Source organism: Sus scrofa, chromosome 5 (assembly GCF_054392235.1).
Source record: "Sus scrofa isolate SSC_HxYL_T2T_F1_AM1 chromosome 5, Sscrofa_HxYL_maternal_Yorkshire_Landrace_v2.0, whole genome shotgun sequence".
NCBI classification, from domain to species: domain Eukaryota; kingdom Metazoa; phylum Chordata; class Mammalia; order Artiodactyla; family Suidae; genus Sus; species Sus scrofa.
Genome location: NC_139387.1, coordinates 83,976,510 through 83,992,298, shown reverse-complemented (window position 1 = coordinate 83,992,298; position 15,789 = coordinate 83,976,510). Strand labels below are relative to the sequence as shown.

The 15,789-nt window shown below is 37.9% G+C and overlaps 1 protein-coding gene across 1 annotated transcript in view; it reads right to left on the bottom strand.

Annotated features, from left to right (window-relative positions):
- Nucleotides 1–15,789, bottom strand: part of LOC106510388 (uncharacterized) — a 144,426-nt gene that overhangs the window by 67,650 nt on the left and 60,987 nt on the right. The window contains exon 6 of the mRNA XM_085024889.1: nt 11,878–11,955. The gene's annotated coding sequence lies outside the window, so the exon portion shown is untranslated. The remainder of the gene's footprint in view (nt 1–11,877; nt 11,956–15,789) is intronic.

Here is a 15,789-nt window from a genome sequence, read left to right as displayed (position 1 = left end):
AGCTACACATCCATCAAGAGATGAGTGGATAAACATGTGGTATGTATATACACAATGGAATATTACTCAACCATAATAAATAATGAAATAATACCACTTGCAGCAATATGGATGGAACTAGAGATTATCATACTAGTAAAGTAATTTAGAAAGAGAAAGACAAATACCACATGATATCACTTATACACAGATCTAAAATATGACACAAATGAACTTATTCCTGAATTAGAAACAGATTCACAGACATAGAAAACAAACATGATTACCAAAGAGGGATGGGGGGGGAGGGTAAATTAAGAGTTTGGGATTAGCAGATACAAACTACTATAAAATAGATCAACCACAAGGTCCTACGGTATAACACAGGGAACTATTTCAATATCCAGTAATAAACCATAATAGAAGAGAATATGAACAAGAATAAATACATATATAACTATACGTATATATAACATATATATAACTGAATCACTTTATTGCACACTAGAAACTGACACAACATTGTAAATCAACTACGGTGAATAAATAAATAGTCCTTGAGAACTAGAACAATATGACAAAGTTAACACAGGCACTTAGGTCTACCAAAACCCCACCAAAATTAGAGTGAAGAAATAAAAAGTACAAGAAACAAATCAGTGGGCCAAAACTGAATGAGTTAAAACATTGCTATTAGCTGTCTTGACAAAATTAAATGAATTAATGAAGCCTCTAAATGAATGTTGGATTTCCTTTCTCTTGGCAACTATAGCTTTGATTTTGATTTTTTTTCCCCCTTTCTTCCTTCCCTCCCTCTTTCTCTCTCTTTATTTTCTCTCTCTTTCTCCCTTCCTTCCTTCTTTTTCTTTCTTTCTTTTTCTCTTCTGTAGCCTCAGTTGTGTTGTTAAGAAAGAAAAGTATTGATTCTTGGTGAAGTTTGAGTAATTCCAGTAGGGAAGCAGCCGGAGCTCCAATCAACATTAATTTCTTTCACACGTTTCTTTCAGAACTGGCATTGCTACCTCTCCAACGCCTATCTAGCCCAGATCTTAAGAACTATCTTAGATTCTTTCCTTTCTCCTTTAAAATATAGTGATGCTAATTATTTGGAGATTCTGTATTTGCAAATTCACATACTTGCTAAAATTTATGTACAACCCACTGTTAATACTCATGGCACTTTTGTGGTCATTTGCGAACATGGGCTGAGCAGCAAAACCTTGAGTTGCGCCATGTGCATGTTCCCAGCTGAGGTCAAGCAAGGTGACACTCTGCCTTCTTGTTTTGGCTCTCATGCTGTAAAAAAAGTGTCCTTTCTGCAATCTATTTAGTGCCTTGTTTTTCTCATTTTTTGCTGGTGATTTCACTGTTTAAAATGGCCTCCAAGCATAGCAAAAAGTGCTGTCTTGTGCCCCAGCACAAGAAAGCTATTATGTGCCTTTCAAAGAAAGAAAGTGTCAGATAACCTTTGTTCAGGCATGAGCTATAGTGCTGTAGGCCGTGAGTTCAATGTTAATGAATCAACAATATATATTAAACAAGGTATCTGTAAATAGAAACACACACAAAACAAGATTGAGTATTGATCAGCTGATGAAAAGGTTGTGACCTGAGGCTTGCAGGAACTCAATCCTTTATTCCCCCTAGGATCAATGGTTCAGTATTCACTCATTCATTGGTCATGGGGACTTTACAGAACATAACTGCTATAAATAATGAGAAGTGACTAATTTATTATCAAGTCTCAAAGGACTATTTGATGGGGTGATTATAAAAGGCTGAGCTTTCTGGAGACTTGGAGCTATTAAAATTTGAATATCAACCCAGTAGGAAAACACCTGACACTGCACTCATGAGACAGTCTAGCCAGCATCACAGTTCTTACCCACCAGACATCACACAGACAGGGAACAAGTCTGTTATATTCACAGTTATGCTCCCAGAATCTATCACAAAATCTGACACAGTAAATGCTCAATAAATATCTGATTGAGTCATTCGCTCATTCACTCATTCAATATTTATTGAGCCTCTACTACATGCCAGACTTTATGTCAGACAATGGATATATACAGCAGTAATAAAACAGACACCCTCAGAGTTCCTGCTGTGGTACAGTGGCTTGGATTGCTGTGGAGGCACGGGTTTGATCCCTGGCCTAGCACAGAGGATTAAAGGATCCATGAGGTTGCAGCTGTGGCATAGGTCAATCCCTGGCCCAGGAACTTTTTTTGTGGCAGGCGTGGCCATTAAAAAAAAAAAAAAAAAAGGCATCCTTCCTGTCTTACATTCCAGTGGGAGAAGACAGATAATAAACGAGTGAGAAACATAGTATATTATGTAATCATATGAAACATTTAAAACAAGATCAGAAGAGAAATTATGGGACTTGAAGAGGGTTGCTATTTTATATAACTTGATCAGAGGTTTTGGGAGTTCCCTGATGGCTCAGCGGGTTAAGGATCAGGCATTGTCACTGCTGTGGCTTGAGTTGCTGCTGTGGCATGGGTTTGGTCCCTGGCCCAGGAACTTCCACATGCTGCAGGTGTGGCTAAAAAGAAAATAAAAGTTCTTCTCTTCTCTGAGAAGAAAAATCTTGCTAAGAAACCTGAAGGGCATATATCTGGACAAAACTTTCCTTGAAAAAGACACATGCACCCGCATGTTCATTGCAGCACTATTCACAATAGCCAAGACATGGACATAACCCAAATGTCCATCCAAAGATGACTGGATCAGGAAGATGTGGTATATATACACAATGGAATACTCCTCAGCCATAACAAAGAACAAAATAACGCCATTTGCAGCAACATGGATGGACCTAGAGACTTTCATACTGAGTGAAGTCAGTCAGAAAGAGAAAGACAAATACCATATGATATCACCTATATCTGGAATCTAATATATGGCACAAATGAACCTTTCCACAGAAAAGAAAATCATGGACTTGGCGAATAGATGTGTGGTTGACAAGGGGGAAGGGGAGGGAGTGGGATGGATGGGGCGCTTAGGGTTAATAGATGCAGACTATTACCTTTGGAGTGGATTAGCAATGAGATCCAGCTGTGTAGCACTGGGAACTATGTCTGGTCATGATGGAGCATGATAATGGGAGAAAAAAGAATGTATACATACATGTGTAACTGGGTCACCATGCTGTACAGTAGAAAATTGACAGAACACTGCAAACCAGCTATAATGGAAAAAAATAAAAAGAATGAAACCTGAAGGAAGTAGGGGGTGGTCCACGTGGAGACTCGGGATGACAGCTTGAGGCAGGACAGAACCTGGCATGATGGCGGAACAGCAAAGAGTTCTAGTTCCACAGTTCCTTTTAAAAGAAAGAAAACATGCCTTTCAGAAGATGAAGGGAAAGTATATGCCTGGTTCTACAGAGACACCAAACATTCCCACTTATAGTCTTTTGGTGTGAAAGTCAAACAGTAATATTAAATTAAAAATAACACTTATCATCAAGTAGAATTATCCAGCCTTTGAGATGAGAGTACATAAAGTGAGAGAGAGGATTTGGTGATATGAAAAGAAGGTAAAAATAGTCTCCTCTTTCTCATATTAAAGCCTGTGCAAAACACAGAATAGAATCCCTGGAGGATATTAGTTATTTATGAAAGCCAAAGATAGGCTTTTAACCTATGACACTTGAGTTCTGAGCAAGAGGCTGTAACTGCCATTTTTCCCCATAACCTTGTTTCCCAGGAAAGCAAAAGTCAAAAAGAAAGACTACAAAAAAAAACACAAAAAACCAAAAAACCAAAAAACAGGAAGCAGTTACAAGGGAACCTTCTATAATGTTTCAGATTTATTAAACATACACTTCTTTTAAAAAGCAGAGCAGAGATTCCTATAGCCAATGTTATATACTGTTTTACCATTTCTTATGTTATAGTGATCAATCAAATACATGACTGAGTAAATATAAACCTGGCCGTTGGAGACTAAAAGGTCATATTTCAAAGTTATTCATCTTTGTAATAAATAAATAAATAAGATTTCATTTATTTTTATGAATAACACTATCATCAAAAATTTATAAGTTTGGAGTTCCCTGGTGGCTTAGTGGTTAAACTCTGTATTGTTACTTCTGTGGCTCTGGTTCAATCCCTGGCCCAGGAACTTCTGCATACCTTGGGCACGGCCAAAAAAAAAAAAAATTTAAGTCAGATGAAGAGTTCCCACTGTGGCTCAACGGGTTAAGTACCCAGCATAGTCTCTGTGGGTAAAAGGATGCAGATTTGATTCCTGGCCTTGCTCAGTGGGTTAAAGATCTGTTGTTACCACAACCTGTGGCATAAGTCCCCACAGATGTGGCTTGGATCCAGAATGGCTGTGGCTGTGGTATAGGCCCCAGCTGAAGCTCCAATTCGACCCCTAGCCTGGGAACTTCCATATGCCACAGATGTGGCCAAAAAAAAAAAAAAAAAGACACAAATTGTTAACAACAAAATCTTCGTTGAAATACAGAACAGATAGGCCATAGTATAATGGTGTACCTATAATCTAAACACTGATAAAACAGCCCACACTTAATTGTGTTCCCTGGGCCTTCACACATCTTGAAAGGATCCAGCAGAGGCCTCCATTTCTGGTGCATGAGGGAAGGAAAACAGTAGCCAAAGGACATTATGTTTTTGGAGAGACTGCCATCAGTCCCTGGCAAGGGTCATCCATTAAAGCCCATTACTTCTGCATGTGAATAGACAAATAAAGTCGCAAACACTGAATTACAGCTTCATAGAAATTGTGCTTTCATAATTAGTAAATGAAACTGAATTTTAAGCCTAGAGTCAGTAGTTAAAAGAATTCAGATCCACATACCATAAAAATCTACCCAGCAATTTCACTCAAAGCTTTAGGGAGAACTACATTCACTAGACGGATTGGCCAAAGGAAATCCATTAACACACCAAAATATTTTCACTTGATTGTCACTCTAAAAACACTGTTTATTTACTTGGAAAAAGTTTCAGAGACTTAAGTAGCTGAGACATGTGCCATTTTATGGAAATAACACTGAGCTAAGACAGACATTAATTCTGACTCCAAATGCAAATATTATGGGAAAGAGAGTCGGGCCATTTGTGTATTGCTTTGGCTTCTTCCTCCCTCTTGCTCTGCCAGAATTCTCTTCTATCATGTTTGCCTTCAGGGTTCAAGGCAGCAGCATCTCTGTGGTGTGGCCTGTGCACATGAGTAACAGGCGGTTTGCCATTTGCTAAATTATTTATGAGCTCAGCTGCTGTTTGGATTTTTTATGGAATAATTTTTTAAAATAAATATTTTATAAGTAGCCAGAGGCTATTGGTATTTGATGCATTTCAGAAAATTAAGGAATAAATTTACATTGCAATGTAAAAAGACAAAAGGATCACCATATCTTTGTTGATAGAACACTCACACTATAAATACAGTGGATGGATTTAGACATTGTTTTAATAGCTTAGCAAACCATATTTTCAAGTTTAGAAAAATTCTCCTTTAATAGAGGAATAAAAATGATAGCACTTCAATTTCCTCTTTGATACTCAATACTAAGTAGGATTTTGATGTTCTTGGTGCTTTCAGAATTAGATGTACATTCTAGGCTTTATTCTGCATCTCCAATTTCCTAGTTTGCATCGCTTTAAAGCCATTGCTCTAGTAGTGATTTTTATCACTAATAAATTGCCTACTATTTCCCAAATCTCCTATATTTAATCTAAAATGGCAGTTTGGATTCCTTTTTAAACATGAATTTTGTGCTTATAAACTATGGTGAGAAAAATACAAAAGAGGAAGACCCAGAGGTTAAATGCCTTTAGAAAATCACTGAAAAAAGACAGAAGTCCAATAAAACACTGTGATCTCAAGCCTGTATATCTGGAAGAATGCTGGTCTAGTAGCAGAAATTGAGACCTCAGGAGAGGATTTCATTTGTGGGAGAGACAAGTTTACTCTTAGGCATGTTGACAATTATTTAAGATGCTGACAGAGTGCTCAGGTTATATCCAACAAGTATCTGATAATGTGGGGCCAAGAACTTTGAACTGTGCCATAAATGAATGAATGAATAGAGCAATCAGAACAAGTAAATACTATATTATCAACAAATAATGTTGTCATGAATACTGCCTTCTTTTGCCTCTATTGTTAATACCAGCATCACTTTGTTTTTTGGTTTCGGTTTTTTTTTCTTTTTTTTTTTTAATGTCTTTTTGTCTTTTTGCCATTTTCTTGGGCCACTCCCATGGCATATGGAGGTTCCCAGGCTAGGGGTCGAATTGGAGCTGTAGCCACCAGCCTACGCCAAAGCCACAGCAACATGGGATCTGAACCGCATCTGCGACCTACACCACAGCTCATGGCAACGCTGGATCCTTAACCCACTGGGCAAGGCCAGGGATCGAACCCGCAACCTCATGGTTCCTAGTTGGATTTGTTAACCACTGAGCCACGACGGGAACTCCAAGTTTTTTTTATTTTTTTATCACAGTTTATTTACAGTGTTCTGTCAAGTCTGCTGTACAGCAAAGTGACCCGCCATATATATATATGTGTATATATATATATACATATATATATATATACACACACATAACACACACACACACACATATATATATACACATATACACACATTCTTTTTCTCACATTATCCTCCATCATGTTCTATTACAAGTGACTAGATATAGTCCCCTGTGTTATATAGCAGGAACCAGCATCACTTTGTATATTACAAATACTTTATCTCACCTTGAAAATTAGCTAATAAACTTAATATTCATTTTTACTCTGCAGAGTTGAGCATGTACAAATCTTTCACTACAAATTATAATGAATCCAAGATATGATTAAGCAAATGCCTTGCATTGCATAACATAGCATCTCTCATAATGTGATGTATGTTCAGCTTGTATGAAACTTTAAGCAAAACAGCCAGTATTTAACCTTTAAGCTGATTGCCAAAAGGCTATTTTCTTCATGTGGATTTCTTCATATAGATTTTAGTCAGTTATCCAAAAAAGTGTTACCTTGATGTTGATACAAAATATGGGTACATAATGCTTTGCATTTAGATGATTTCATTCAAGGAACAAAAATATCTTATAAATGTCCATTATTTCCCTGGCCACTTTTTATATTAAGAATTGAGCTCTTTGGAGTTCCCATCGTGGCTCAGCAGTTAGCAAATCCGACTGGCATCCATGGGGACTTGGATTTGATCCCTGGCCTTGCTCAGTGGGTTGAGGATCTGGCATTGCCCTGTGAGCTGTGGTGTAGGTCACAGAGGTGGCTCGGATACTGTGTTGTTGTGGTTGTGGCATAGGCCAGCAGCTGTGGCTCCAATCTGACTCCTAGCCTGGGAACCTCCATATGCTGTAGGTGCAGCCCTAAGAAGACAAAAGACAAAATAAATAAATAAATAAATAAATTGCGCTTCAGGATTGAAGATTTTTACAGAAATTAATTTTGCAGTTTTTCATGGTAAATTGCCTTGCTTCTTTAGCCTGTATCTTCTTCCTCTGTTCTCTTATTCCAAAACCCCCGGCCTTAGCTTTTTAGACCCCAATTCAACAAAGGCCAGAGACTAGGTCAGGGTCTCAGTACAATAATAGAGTCCCTTCTGACTGGTTTAAATAGGAAATGAATTTATTAGAGGAGGAGTAAAAGGGCTGAAGAAATAGATTTGAGGCTACACTTCTAAGAACAGTGCACATAACCATCCCAAAGAATAGGTCCTATGAAAAACCACCACCGCTGTTGCTGTTGCCACCAGGCACTAGAAACCAGGAACTCAACTTCACTTCAAGGTTGCAACTTTAGTATCAAAAACTCACCCCTGCAACTGCTGCTGCTACCACACTGGCAAAATGGAAGTGCCACACAGAAGCCACTCCCTCTTATTGCTCATTTCCAAGCTGAAGTCTCCTGTGGAGTCATCTAACTGGTGGAGAATAGGACATAACACCTGCATCCCAGGTACAAGGGAAGCTATAGTTTATGTTCTGACGTCTATGTTTCTTGAGTCTCCTTTTTTGTTAATGACTCAATGAATTTTATTACATTTATAGCTGTACAACAATCATCACAACCAAATCCCTGAGTCTCCTTTGTTGCTTATGAAAACCCAGGATTCAGGGTCCTGGTGGCAACCACTGAGATTCCATGATAACCCCCGAATGACAGCTTCCCCTGTCCTAAGGGTCCAAGTTCTCAGAAATGAGCTTCTGCTTTGGTGTCCTATTCTTGCTCTCTTGTTTCTCTAGAGATTGGAGTCCAGACCTTTCGAAAAGCCTAGTGCCTGGGGTTCTGCTAACTTACCTTGCCCTGGCCAGTTTCCTTCCTATCGCCCTGAGATGCCTCGGAACCCTACGACACAAGGTAAGTGCACAATAAATGCTGAAAAAAGAAGATATTTCCTCCACTGAAAAGACCTCCTAGATGACAGCTACATCTTCCCAATTCCTTCTTACTGGGCTTGGTCAGCTATCAGAATCCTGATATCCGTCATCTAGAACCACTAAACTGCTATGTCATTCATACAATACACCTCTCCACCTGCCATCTTCCACCATTAACTTTTCTGTCCCCTCAATCAATGGAGATCTGCCTGTGCCAACACCATGTGACATGACTTTAGACAAATGATTTCATCCCAGACCTTGCGTTTCCTCCCTGCAAGGGTAGTCATGTAGATTATGTGCATAGTTCTTCTAACTTTTATGATTGCACACAGTGTCGCTATGGAATATTATTATAAAATAGGATATGCATCTTTTCTTTCTCCTTTAATACAGTATGAGGATCTATAATAGCCAAACAATACCATATTTTTTAAACTGACATACTACACTTCCCAACAAAGAGATGAGGCCAACTGCAAAGAACACTGTAGCTGTAGCTAGAAGATCTTAGCACAAGCCCTGACATCTCTACTTACCAGCTGTGTGTCACTGAGCAAGTTATTTAAAATTTCTGAGTTACCGTCTATGTGAAATAAGGACACTAAGCCAGTGATATTGTGATTTATAATATATGTATATGTACGTACACACACACACACACACACACACACACACACACACTTTGGTCTTTGTTGTGGTTCTTGGCTCATAGCTTCCAAAAGCCTCTGGAATTTTCTAAACAATAAGAGCAACGGGAGCATCTTTTGTTATAATATTTGATCTCTTGCCCTCAGTTGATGAAAACACTTCAGAGCCCTAAAGGTAAAAATATCTGTCTTGTTAATGAGGTGACTTTGGGAAATCCCCTAAAGATGGGGGTGTTGGTTGTCAGGGAAAAGAACCATGAATAAAATGTTGGAAGTCTCAGTCCCATTCCCTGAGTTCTGGGGAGGGGAGAGGGGCTGGAGGTTGAATCAATTAGCAATGGCCAGTGATTTAATCAGTCATGCCTTATGTAACAGAGCCTCCATAAAAACCCAAAAGGAAGGCATGTGGAGAGCTTCCAGGTTGGTGGGCCAGAACATTTCCACCTGCCACTGTGGCTGGCAAGCCCCAAACTCCAGGGAGAAAGAAGCTCCTCTGTCCAGGACCTCACCCTGTTTCTCTTTATCCAGCTATTGAATTTTAAATATCCTTCATAATAAACCAGTGATCAAATGGGTAAACTGGTTTCCTGAGTTCTGTGAGTTGCTCTAACAAATTAATTGAACCCAAGGAGGAAGTGGTGGAGATCTCTGCTTGATAGCCAGTCAGAAGCACCAATCTGGATTTGTGATTGTGATATGGAGTGCAGCCTCGTGGGACTGAGACCCGTGGAATCTGATGCTGTCTCCAGATAGATATTGTCAAAATTGACTTGAATTGTAGGATACCCAGTCGTGTCTAAGAACTGCTTGGTGGTGGGAGGGGAAAAACGAACCACAATGGAATTGGGTGCAAAATTGTCAAGCCCCACGTATCTTGGCTGGTTATTGAGAGGCTGAAACAAAACCACTTATGTAAAAATGCTCTACAAACATGAAAAGCATAAAGCAAATATAAGCTGCTAGTATTAATGTTGATGTCAAGAGTCTGCGGTCATTCCTATTTCTAAAAGTGCCCCCAAATAGGAAATTAGGTAGAAATTGGCTTCCAGAATAAAGCTTCTCCTCTTTTCAGTTCACATACACAATCTCTGTAAAAGAAACAGGCAACATCTACATTGTGAACTTCTTCGTGGAAGTTGGGTTAGAGAACGGTCACAAAAGAGCAAGTGGGTCCATAGGAATCATGCCATGGTTGCCATGCACCTGTAGATACGTGTCAGGAGATGAAAGCATATCTAAGTTGGTAACAGAATTTTCACTGAATTCTCTTAATTAGCTCACACTGGGGGCGGGGGCTCGGGGGAATATAATCCACTCTCCCCATTTCCAGAGGCTTCCAATGTGTCAGGAGTCTATCTATTTTTATTACATGAACTGCCTTACAATAAGCACAGTGTGAAGCATCAATGCTTTATAAAGACTGCATTAATGTACCAACTTGTTTAGAAGCCAAGAAGAGAATAAGAGCACAGCCTAGAGAGAATTTAATGGGCCCAGCTTGAACTTTTTCCCAGCCAACATCATTGAACACCTGTTAACAATCATGAAGAAGTTACAGAGAATATTGAGCGTCTAAGTACACTGCACTAAATTCTATACTCCAGCAGTGCTGATTTATTTTTCTCCTGTGGTTCCCATGGCTAAATTTTCTCACCAAAGAGTTATCCTTGAAAAACCCATATCTCTCCCTGCAAGACTTTCAGAAACTTTTAGGATGGGCTAAAACTGAAAAGTAACCAGGCTCAATAAATTGGGCTATGAGGTGAGGAAAATTTAATTATGTAATTAAAAAAACAGCTTTTGCTTGGAGATAGACACTATAAACAAAACAAAAATAAAATCACAAATTTGGGGAAAATCATTGCAGCATATATCACAGAAAAAAATGCTAATGATCTTATTATGTAAAGAACTTCTAAAAATGGAGAACAAAAGCTTAGTTAACCCTAGAGAAAAATGGGCTAGACCCTAGAAAAAATGCAAATGTTTTTCAACCGTTAAGAAAAATGCAAATGAAAACCCCACTGAAATACAAATTTGTAAACATCCGAAAGTATAACAAGGTAGTCTGTTGGAAAGGCCTAAGGAAAAACACACATGGAAATATATAGCAAAATTATATATAAATTTATCCTTTACCTAAGATTCCTACATCTAGGAATCTGTCTCAAAGTTAACACTAGCAACATTATGAACAGATACATGCACAAGAAATTCGTTATGAAATTATTTGAAATAAAAAAGCAACCCCAATGTCCATCAAGAGAGGGTTGATTGAATCAATCTCCTAGAAGAGGACTACAGACTTGCTATAGTCAAGCAAGTCTCCAATTCCAGGTGTATCAGCATCACTTGGAGATCTTAACAACACAGAAATTGCTGGGCCCCTCCCCAGAGTTTCTGATTCAGTATGTCTGAGGTGGAGTCTGAGAATGTGCATTTTTACCAAGTCTAGGTGATGGCTGGTGATGTTACTGGCCCAGGTGTCATACTTTGAGAACCACTGCTTAGTATGCCCACACAAAGAGATACTTGGCAGCTGTAAAAGGGAAGAAGAGTATCTCTGTATTTCACTATGGAGCCATCTTTGGGTTACACTTTTTAGTGAAAATAAACAAAATAGAAAAATGTGTACATTGTATACTACTTCTTTCCTAAGAAAGGAGGCACACAAATATTGCCTATTTTTAAAGGGATAGACCATAACAATTTTTTTATGGCCACACCCATGGCATATGGAAGTTCCTGAGTCAGGGATCAAATTTAAGCTGCAGCTGTGACCTACACCACAGCTGTAGCAATGCCAGATACCTAACCCACTGCACTGGGCTGGGGATTGAACTCACCTCACCACAGAGACAATGCTGGATCCTTAACCCATGGTGCCACAGTGGGAACTCCAAAAATTTTTTAAGTAGTTATATCTACAGGAAAAAGAATAGGGTGAAGTTAGACTTCTTGGTATAAATCTTGTTTTATAGATTTGACCTTGGAAGACTGTAAATCTTTTAATTATAAAGCAAAATAAAATTTTAATAAAAATCCCTAAAAATAAAAAAATGATATGAAACAAATGGACTTAAATGCCTATCCAGTTGGTGAAAGAACTATACTGAAAGAAATAATTCCAAATGACTTCAAAACACAGTCATTTGATGTACAGACCTAGTGGAATATGCCTGACAAAGAGAAGTGTAAAAAATAAAATATAATAAAATTTCACTCTTTTCAGTAATCATATTGTTGGTGATAGTGTTGGCATTGTCATCCAGAGACCACTGTGTATAACAAAGTTAATAATTATGAGATATTTTTAATTCTGTCATTCTTGGTGTCATTGATAAATGGGAGCCTGGGCATGGGAGAAAGGAGACACATATAAGATAGATTAGTTTATCTATGAATATTGAAATCTTGAATTTGGATTAAAGTATTGGTATCGACTCATAGCTTGTTTTATCTTTTTTAAAAAAACAACACAAAATAAAACACTTCTTAGCTCCTTCTCTAAAAAGGCTACCAGGTTGTGGTCTCTAAATAACATCTTCCACTAAAAGAAAAGATGGCTGATTCCAGGTATATTTCCAGTCAGGAAATGTACAAGATCTCAAGGACACTCTCAAAAACAACTGGGGTTGTGTGAAAAAGATTCAGAAGCCAATTTAAAGAGACTCCCACTAGCCAAAGATAAGACACCTTAAAGTTCAAGAGAACAACAACTGCAATGAAATGAATGACGTCAAATGTGTCTAAATCCGTGAGTTCATAATAACACTTAAAAAGAAATAAAGGAAGGGCTGAAATCAGTCACTAATAGGCATGCCAGTGGACCAAATTGTTATTTTAAAAAACTGTTAAATAAAGGAGAAGGGTCCAAACACTTATCCTGCCTTTACTGTACCAACTGTACTAGTGGGTTCCCAAGTTGAAGATGGAGGAAGATCTCTATTTATAGAAGTATTCTGTAACAAAACAGAACTAGAACATTACCAATCTGCAAGCCCTAATGAAATAATGGATTTGGCAGTAATCATCAACAGGTGACAGCAACACCAAACTAGAGAAAACAAAATATTATGTGATGCCTAATAAAATAGCACACCATCTTATAAAGTAGTCTGGGACATAAAAGCAAAAATAAACCAATGGGACCTAATCAAACTGACAAGCTTTTGCACAGCAAAGGAAACCAAAAAGAAAACCAAAAGACAACTTACAGAATGGGAGAAAATAGTTTCAAATGATGCAACTGACAAGGGCCTAATCTAAAATATACAAACAACTTACACAACTCAACAGCAAAAAAGCCAACAACCCAACTGAAAGATGGGCAAAGGACCTGAATAGACATTTCTCCAAGGAAGATATATATACAGATGGCCAACAAACACTTGAAACAATGCTCAACATCACTGATTATTAGAGAAATGCAAATCAAATCTACCATGAGATACCACCTCACACCAGTCAGAATGGCCATGATTCATAAGTCCACAAATAACAAATGCTGGAGGGGGTGTGGAGAAAAGGGAACCCTCCTGCATTGCTGGTGGGAATGTAAGCTGGTACAACTACTATGGAGAACAGTATGGAAGTACCTTAGAAAAATCATACATAGAACTAACATATGACCCAGCAGTCTCACTCGTGGGCACATATCTGGACAAAACTCTACTTAAAAAAGACACATGCGCCCGCATGTTCATTGCAGCACTATTCACAATAGCCAAGACATGGACATAACCCAAATGTTCATCCAAAGATGATTGGATCAGGAAGATGTGGTATATATACACAATGGAATACTCCTCAGCCATAACAAAGAACAAAATAATGCCATTTGCAGCAACATGGATGGACCTAGAGACTTTCATACTGAGTGAAGTCAGTCAGAAAGAGAAAGACAAATACCATATGATATCACCTATATCTGGAATCTAATATACGGCACAAATGAACCTTTCCATAGAAAAGAAAATCATGGACTTGGCGAAGAGATGTGTGGTTGCCAAGTGGGAGGGAGAGGGAGTGGGAGGGATTGGGAGTTTGGGGTAAATAGATACAGAATGTTGCCTTCGGGATGGATTAGCAATGGGATCCTGCTGTGTAGTGCTGGGAACTCTGTCTAATCAATTATGATAGAGCATGATAATGGGAGAAAAAAGAATGTATACATGTATGTGTAACTGGGTCACCATGCTGTACAGTAGAAAAAAAAATATATATATATAAATAAATGATAAAAAAATAAAGTAGTCTGGACAAAAAAATGAACCTGAGTCTGATTAAAACTCTGGATCCAACAACAGATTTACAGGCAACTGAAAGGACAAAGGAACATGTATAACAACACTATAGGAATAGAATCAGCCAAACCTGCACCATAGGGAAGTACCAGAGAAACAAACAGGGTTCTTCAAAAATTTGAAAGGTTAAAAAGAAAGAAGGCAGAGGTGGAATCTCAAGACATATTTCCCAATTACAATGAGGGACCCTTATTTGAATTTTAATCCAAATAAATTTTTTTTGAAAAAGAGAGAGATAATTAGAAATTTGATCCCTGACTGGCAAATTTCTCATTAAAGAATTATTACTAATTTTTATGTAGTAGTATGGTAATGTTTAACTAAAAAGCATCATTTTCTTTTCCAGCTGAAATATTTATAAATAAAATAATATTGGCTGAAATTTGTTTCACAATAATTTGGAAGGGAAAAGTGAGAAAGGTAGTGGTATGCTGGTAAACATTTAAAAACCAGTCTGGAGGCGGAGTTGAGAGAGGCCTGATGTGTAGCTTTTGTATCATCTGCTAACTGCCATGGTGTAAATACTCACACTGTGGCTGACTGCAACCTCAAGAAGGTGAAGCTGTGAAGGGATGCTCACAGCTCACTTTCTGAGAGGTCTGAGCTGGTCCCAGCATAACACCAGAGTGTAGAGGTTTCAAGGTTGGCCAAGAGTTGTTAAGTTCTTTACTTCAGTGGTGGAGTCAAGCACCTTCAAAACCTTATACCATACATTTGTAGTTGTCCACAAATAAAACATTTTAAATGAAAGTAAATTCATTTACTTCCCTCAGAAAATATGCAAAACAGATCATATTAGATATCTAAGTCATTCTCAATCAACAACTGAGTTAAGAATTCTTGCTTGCTCTTGCTTTTCCTAAATTACAAGGCTGAGAGTGAAATAATATTTTTAATGTATGTGTGTAGGTATGTAGCATATGTGTGTGTGTGTCTACAAATGTATCTCCAATTCTCCATGTGACTTGAATAAGCTGGCCTTAGAATGTACCTGATTTAGGCAATGATGATTATAGACTACCTTTCTCAGGCATTTTGCCACAAACTACAAAGAAAATAGATACAAAGTTTCCCAGACAAAAATAACATCAGGACTATCTCTTTATGATATTCTCCCAATTAAAATAATGCAGAAAATGTATAAAAGTAGAGGCTCCTATTATATTTGGGACACACTAAATGACACATAGCTTTATGAGGAAGTAAACTGTTCTTTTTTTCGCAAATTCCAAGAATACTTCTCAAAAAACTCCATGATGTTTTATATTAAATTTAGCAGCCTGAAACCTAGACTTTTTCTTTCTTTCTTTCTTTCTTTCTTTCTTTCTTTTTCTTTCTTTCTTTCTTTCTCTTTCTTTCTTTCTTTCTTTCTTTCTTTCTTTCTTTCTTTCTTTCTTTCTTTCTTTCTTTCTTTCCTTCCTTCCTTCCTTCCTTCCTTCCTTCCTTCCTTCC